We start from the raw sequence: 6,892 nt of genomic DNA, 5'->3' as shown, positions 1-6,892 counted from the left end.
ACTGATGTTGGATGGTTGCCTCCTGTGTGTGTCTAGGATAGTGGATTTTACCAAACGTCTGAAAGTGTCTATATAGTTATCCAAATGAGGGTTGCGTCTAGGTGCAGATGTCCAATCTGACCTTTTCTTGGTTGTTAAGATCCATCTTCCTTCAGTCTGGGTGGATTCTAAATCATCTGCTTCGTTAAAATATTCCCTCAGGCGTAGTCTCCTGAAGTAATCTTCCATGTCGCTGCAGAGTTCAGTTTTATCTAGAGCTTTAGTAGGACAAAATGAAAGTCCCCTAGAAAGCACAGCAAGTTCCACTTTGTTGGTTTATCATCAAACTACGGAACAATAAAATAGAGACATCCCTGTACCAGAAGCCAATTGACCGTCCAACATACCTGAAATGGGACAGTTTTCATCCAAAACACATAAAAAACTCTATAGTGTTCAGTACAGTCAGGCCATCAGGTACAATCGGATATGTGGGTCATTCCACATCAAGTGGACTAGTTTTAAAAATCGTCCCCACTCGACCTTCTCCGATTTTGCTGAAAATTTATAATGATGTACGTGTATATTTGAAAAGAGGTTCTGTAGATTTTTAGGGCCAGATCTCAAATAGATTGGGCACTGTTGACCTTTCACTGGAGGTCACACCAAGCCTGCGGCTTCAGCTAAGAGGATTTTGCAAACTTTGGCACATAGCCATTAGAGTTCTATACTGGCTATGATGCTGAAATTTGGCATACTAGCTCAACGTTTGCTGCTAAACACGATAAAATTATTACCGGCTATGACAAAACAATATTTCGGACGCAATTTTGTGTCAAAGTAGCTTGTAAAACGTGTCGCATAAAATTTATGCCTAACTTTGCCCATATATAACTCAAGACCAAAAACCAGTAGTAACTGGTGCTTTGCCCTATACACCAAACATCTACATGACTTTTCATTGCTGCAATATCACGGTCAAAGCATATGTATTTGTGGAAATATTCACACCCACATATGATGACAAACTTTAAAAAAACGAATTTTACCTATTTTTAGGTCAAATTTCTCAAAAAGGGTACCCCTAAAATATATTAATTCTGATATCATTAGAAAGAGCACATTTTTCTCTACAAGGATCATTGGGGTTTTTTGGAGTCTCTCAGTTTAAGAAAAGAAAAATGCCACTGAACATGGTGTTATTTATTAATACGCAATGAATGCTAACTGCACTATTCAAACCCTTGCGATGGTCCATGGTGGTTATACCACAACCAATTCCCTAAGCATTGGTCTTATAATCCTATTAAGAATTGTAATAATGCTGTCTATTGAGAATTGGCAGCCCCATCGCCTAGGAGCCATGGCCGATAGCCGTGCAAGGCCAGCTGCGGGTGGTCTCTTTATCACAGGTTCCGAAGCCTGAGGGGGGTGGGTGTCTTTGCCTAGGATCCCAAGCCTAATATTGGGTATCTTTTGTTGATTCCCAAGCCATAATGTTCAGTCTAAGTGGTCTGGAATTGTTGCTTCAGCGATGGATCTGCAGCCCAGTACAAAAATTTCAAAAATTTTCTCAACTTGTGCCACCGCAATGCTGATTTCAATATCAGCGCTGAATGGAATTTTTTTGGTACCAGTCAAGGAAAGTCGCCCTGTGATGGGATTGGAGGGACAGCAAAGAGGTTGGCAGCTCGTGCCAGTCTTCAAGACCCAACTGAAAACCAAATACTGACCACGGTGGATTTATTCAACTTTTGCAACGAGCAACTGCATGGAATCAAGGTTTTTTTTGTTCCAAAAGAAAAAATTGACAAAATACGGGTAGTTCAAGAGGAAAGGTTCAAAGATGGAAATACAATTGCTGGAACAAGAGAAAATCACCAGTTTGTGCCAATTGATGACCATGGCTCCTAGGCGATGGGGCTGCCAATTCTCGAAAGACAGCATTATTACAATTCTTAACCCCTTCATGACCGCGGGCAGTAAAATTCCGTCCTATTTTAACGTGACTTAACGACCAGGGACGTAATTTTACGGCCTAAAGTTCATTTGATTGCCGTGGCCATAGCAACGGCTTTCAAATGATGTCCCCTGCTGTTTCTTACAGCAGGGGACCTTTGCCTCACCCCAGGGGGGGTGGCATCGCCACCCCCCATCGACGATCGATGTGATTGGCTGTTCAAATCTGAACCGCCAACCACATCTTTCGCACTGATTTCGGTAAAAATAATGCCGGAATTAGTGCGATACTATGAGATCTGGCTATGATGTGCTGTAGCAGGTACAGCAGATCATAGGTGGATCTCAAACATGCCGCCCCCAGCCCCTGCAGCACTGATTGGAGCGATCGTGCTATGACGCGCAATCGCTCCAATCAGTGTGCAGTGGGGCGGTCTGATCTGCCGGTGGCCGCCCTCCCCAGGCCTGTGCTGGTCTGGGGACCCTCCCCCAACATGTCTGCAGCGTGCAGCACTGGCTGGTACTAGTGGTACCACGCCACCGCTGCTGCCGCTGCTGTCACGTCACGGAGCAGGAGCGGTGAGTATTGTGCTCACCTTGCAGCCCCTGCGCGCTCTTGTGATTGCTCCTGCGCGCTTCCGTAATGGCCCTTGCTCGTGCTCCCCTGCAATCTGCCCCCCCGACATCCCGATCTGCCCCCCGACATCCCGATCTGCCCCCCGCCATCTCTATTCTGCAGCTCCTCCAGTATCTCCTTCCTCCTCTGCTCTCCTTGCAGCCCCTGCGCGCTCTTGTGATTGCTCCTGCGCGCTCCCGTAATGGCCCCTGCCCATGCCCCCCTGCGATCTGCCCCCCCGACATCCCGATCTGCCCCCCCCGACATCCCGATCTGCCCCCCGACATCCCGATCTGCCCCCCCGACATCCCGATCTGCCCCCCGCCATCTCTATTCTGCAGCTCCTCCGGTATCTCCCTCCTCCTCTGCTCTCCTTGCAGCCCCTGCGCGCTCTTGTGATTGCTCCTGCGCACTCCCGTAATGGCCCCTGCCCGTGCCCCCCTGCGATCTGCCCCCCCGACATCCCGATCTGCCCCCCGACATCCCGATCTGCCCCCCGACATCCCAATCTGCCGGCCTCCCCCGTGATCTCTATTCTGCAGCTCCTCCGGTATCTCCCTCCTCCTCTGCTCTCCCCTTCCCCCTCTGCTCTCCCCATCCCCCTCTGCTCTCCCCCTCTGCTCTCCCCCTCCCCCTCTGCTGTCCCCCCCCCTCTGCTGCGCCCCCCTCTGCTGTCCCCCCGACCTCTGCTGTCCCCCCGACGTCCTCTTACCTGTCTTCACCGGCCGATCACATCTGCCTCCATCGCTGGGTCCTTCTTCTTGGGTCTTCTGCTGAGCTGTCCAACTTCCTGCCTGCTGCTGCTGTAAAGCTGTTCCTCCTGCTAATCCTCTGGGTACTGTGAGTATAACTTTTTTTTTTTTTTCTTTTTTTCCTCTATCCCCTGTCCATTTTTACACCTCGTGCGTCCCGCCGAGCGCTGATCAGGGATGCAGATGACGTATCTGCATCCGTGGTCAGTTTTCGGCGGGACTTTTTTTTTCCCGTATCCCCGACGCTTTTTGTATCGCATCAGTCCGTGCATCCCGCCGAGCGCTGATCAGGGATGCACATAACGGATCGGCATCCCTGCTCAATTTTTGGCGTGACAAAAAGCATCGGGGATACGGAAAAAAAAGTCACGCCAAAAATTGAGCAGGGATGCCGACCCGTTATGTACATCCCTGATCAGTGCTCGGCGGGACGCACGGACTGATGCGATACTTTTTTTTCCGTATCCCCGACGCTTTTTGTATCGCATCAGTTCGTGCGTCCCGCCGAGCGCTGATCAGGGATGCACATAACGGATCGGCATCCCTGCTCAATTTTTGGTGTGACAAAAAGCATCAGGGATACGGAAAAAAATGTCACGACAAAAATTGAGCAGGGATGCCGATCCGTTATGTGCATCTGTCGCGGGCGGGGAGGAGGGTGTCAGCACACTACGCTCACCCCTTCTGCTCGGGTCCGGCGGTTGCTGCTCAGTGGTGGCTCGAGCTGTGGGCCGGATCCCGGGGGTTTCTCGAGCGGCACTCCTCGCCCGTGAGTGAAAGGGATTGGTTGGGTGTGGGGATTGTTTATTGTCCGTGACGCCACCCACGGTTGTGGTGATTGCACCACCGCTGCTCTGGATGGGGATCCCGGGGATGGTGATGCGGAGCTGCCAGGTGTTGTGTTGCCCCTCCGTGGGTAGGGGTTGGTGATCCCGGGGCCCGGTGATGGCTTGGGGGGTGCAGGGCCTGGTGGGCGCAGGGACGCGGGGGCAGCGCTGTGCCTTGCGGCACTGTGGTACTCACTCAGCCTGAGACGTTGACACAGTTTTTACGGTAAACCAAACGGCTGGTAAGACGGTCCCACGGACGGCTGCACTTGCTCTCCCAGTAGGTGACGGTGATGTCCCTCTTCCTAGCACCTTTGTGTACTTGTTGGTTGCGATGGGTCCCCACCGGTAACCCGCTCCCCGGCTTCAAGCTGGACCGGAGGAGCTCTACTCTTTGCCCGCAGGCGCTGGCCCTGAGAAACTGGTGCCTTGGCGGTGGCGGTGTCTCTCTTACACTGGCTGGGCTGTTGCCTTCAATCAGGACTTGGTTGTTGGGGGATCTACGTCCCCTTCACTGACGGATTTGGCAAATTCTGGTGACTCCAAGCCTTGCCGGAGTCCGAGAGGCCCCTGCCCTGGTGCTGACTGTCCTTCGGAACACTGCTCCAGACCGCCGGGCACACAGCCTCCGGGGTCCTTCCAGGAACTTTCAAACGGTCCCCCTCCAGACAGTCACCGCCGTTGCTGACCTTGCTGACCTGTCCTGCACACAGCTGGACTACTTTAGGCTTCTGCACACTCTTTCTGTTCTGTCACCACTCTTGCTTTCCTCCTTTTTCACTTTACTCCGCTTCTACTTTCACTTCCTTAGCTCATCTTAGCTGTTTTCTCCTTTCTAGCCCTCAGCTAGACTTCAACTACTGGTTTTTCCCGCCTCCAGAGCTGTGATCTCCTTGGTGGGCGGAGCCAACCGCCTGGCCCACCCCCTGGTGTGAATCATCAGCCTCTGGAGGAAGGCAACAAGGATTTTTGGTTAGCTTTGGTGTTCCTAACTGGGATGTAGGGTGTGGTGGTGTGTGACCTGTGTCCCCTGGCTTGCCCAGGGCGACACATTCCCCCTTAGCAAAATGCAGACCGTCCGCGGGCTGCCGTCCAACACCGGTTTTATTTTTCTGTAAAAGATAACATGGTAAAATAATAACATATGTACATTTTTAATAACTCTTCCCTTAACGGGAGGCACATTTACTTTAACGTTTCAAACGGTTTACGGTTACGGTTTCCGCTCTCTCCCACCCAAGCAACCTGGCCCTGATGCTGCCCCTAAAGCCCAGGCAGCACCCCTTGACCCACAGTCCAGCACACGGTACCCGAGCGGGATCTGTCCTTCCCTCCAGAGGGTAGCCACCGGTTCCTTTGGTGGCTGGGTCCCAGCCTGCTCTGCTGAGGGCCCTCCCTCCAACCTGCCTCTCCGGAGGCGGCATTGCGGAAACGGTAACTGCAAACAACATATTTACAAGCCACTTAACGTTTGTGGTTGCCCTGCAAGTTCACGGGCTTGTCCATGGATAGTTCCCATGCAAAACTTTTTAAACGGTCCCCACGGGGACAACGGTGTCGGCTCCAGCCGGTTGCAAATCACAGCAGACAATCAGGTCAAACTTCGGTAATCATTTTCATCATTAGCAGAACTTTCAAACTTTTAAACAAACAAAGTGGTGGTCCCAACGGGGACTGGACAACGGTGCTCCGCTGCCCTACTCGTACTTTTCTGCTGAGGCGGACCCATCCTCTGCCACCAGCACATCAATCATGCACTGACATGCCTGCGGTGACAGGGGCACCCGGTACCCATTTCCACCGGTACGCGGGGTATGGACAACCACGGGGCCTCCTACATAGCGGGAACGCTCACTTGCTTCTTCAAACTCAACAGCGGACCCGTGGCTGGGGTAGGAGTCATCACCACTTGTTCCTGCGTCAGGCGGGTTGCCGCCAGCTGTCGCAGCCTCCTGGCCCCCAGCATCCAACATTTCAGCCCCTTCTGTGGTAGCACGGAGCAGCAGATTAGGCGAGCTTACACTGAGGCGCCCCATAAGTAACGGCAAGGGTGATGCATAGGCCGAAACTAGGCCGGGCCCCTCAGCCGCAGCGGCCGGTCCTGGTAGGACATAGGGACGTGGGTCACCAGTCGACTCTGCTACATCCATTTCCCCTCCGTACATCGGGGCAGTTGTAATCAGCTCCTCCACCTCGTTGGTCCACTGCTCCATTATCCGGAAGATCTGCTCCTATTGACGCCGGTGGAATTGAATCACCCGGGCCTTCATCCAGGCCACGGTTCCAGGCTCAGGGTCTGGCACAGTCACTGCTGGGACTTCTGGCACCATGCTGTTAAGGGGCCGCGGTTCCAGCGGTTCCCCCTGGTGTACTTCAGGGACGTCCCGGACGTCTGTAGCCGGCTGGTCCACCGGAGCGGCTGGGCAGGGTATCGCTACTGGTTGGGCAGGTAGCGGGCCTAATGGTGGGGCGGCAGCAGCTATTACGGGTAGCAGGGAGAGAGGTAGGGTGAGCGGAAGCCGGCCGGGCCCCTCAGCTCCAACGGCCGATCCCTCAGGAATACAGGGGCGTGGGTCGCTTACCCGCTCCTCCAAATCCTCTTCTGCCTCGCGTCTCCACATAGCAGCCACCACGTCCGCCATGTCGGTCTCCCACTCCTCCAGGAGGAGTTGCATATGAGCCTGCAGACGGTTACTCAGCGGGACGGTCCGGTCCCTCAACCACGTCGCCGTGCCGGGCGCGGGGGCTTCCTCATTGGG

Source organism: Anomaloglossus baeobatrachus, chromosome 5, assembly GCF_048569485.1.
Source record: "Anomaloglossus baeobatrachus isolate aAnoBae1 chromosome 5, aAnoBae1.hap1, whole genome shotgun sequence".
In the NCBI taxonomy this organism is placed as follows: domain Eukaryota; kingdom Metazoa; phylum Chordata; class Amphibia; order Anura; family Aromobatidae; genus Anomaloglossus; species Anomaloglossus baeobatrachus.
Note: the sequence above shows the minus strand (reverse complement) of the source record.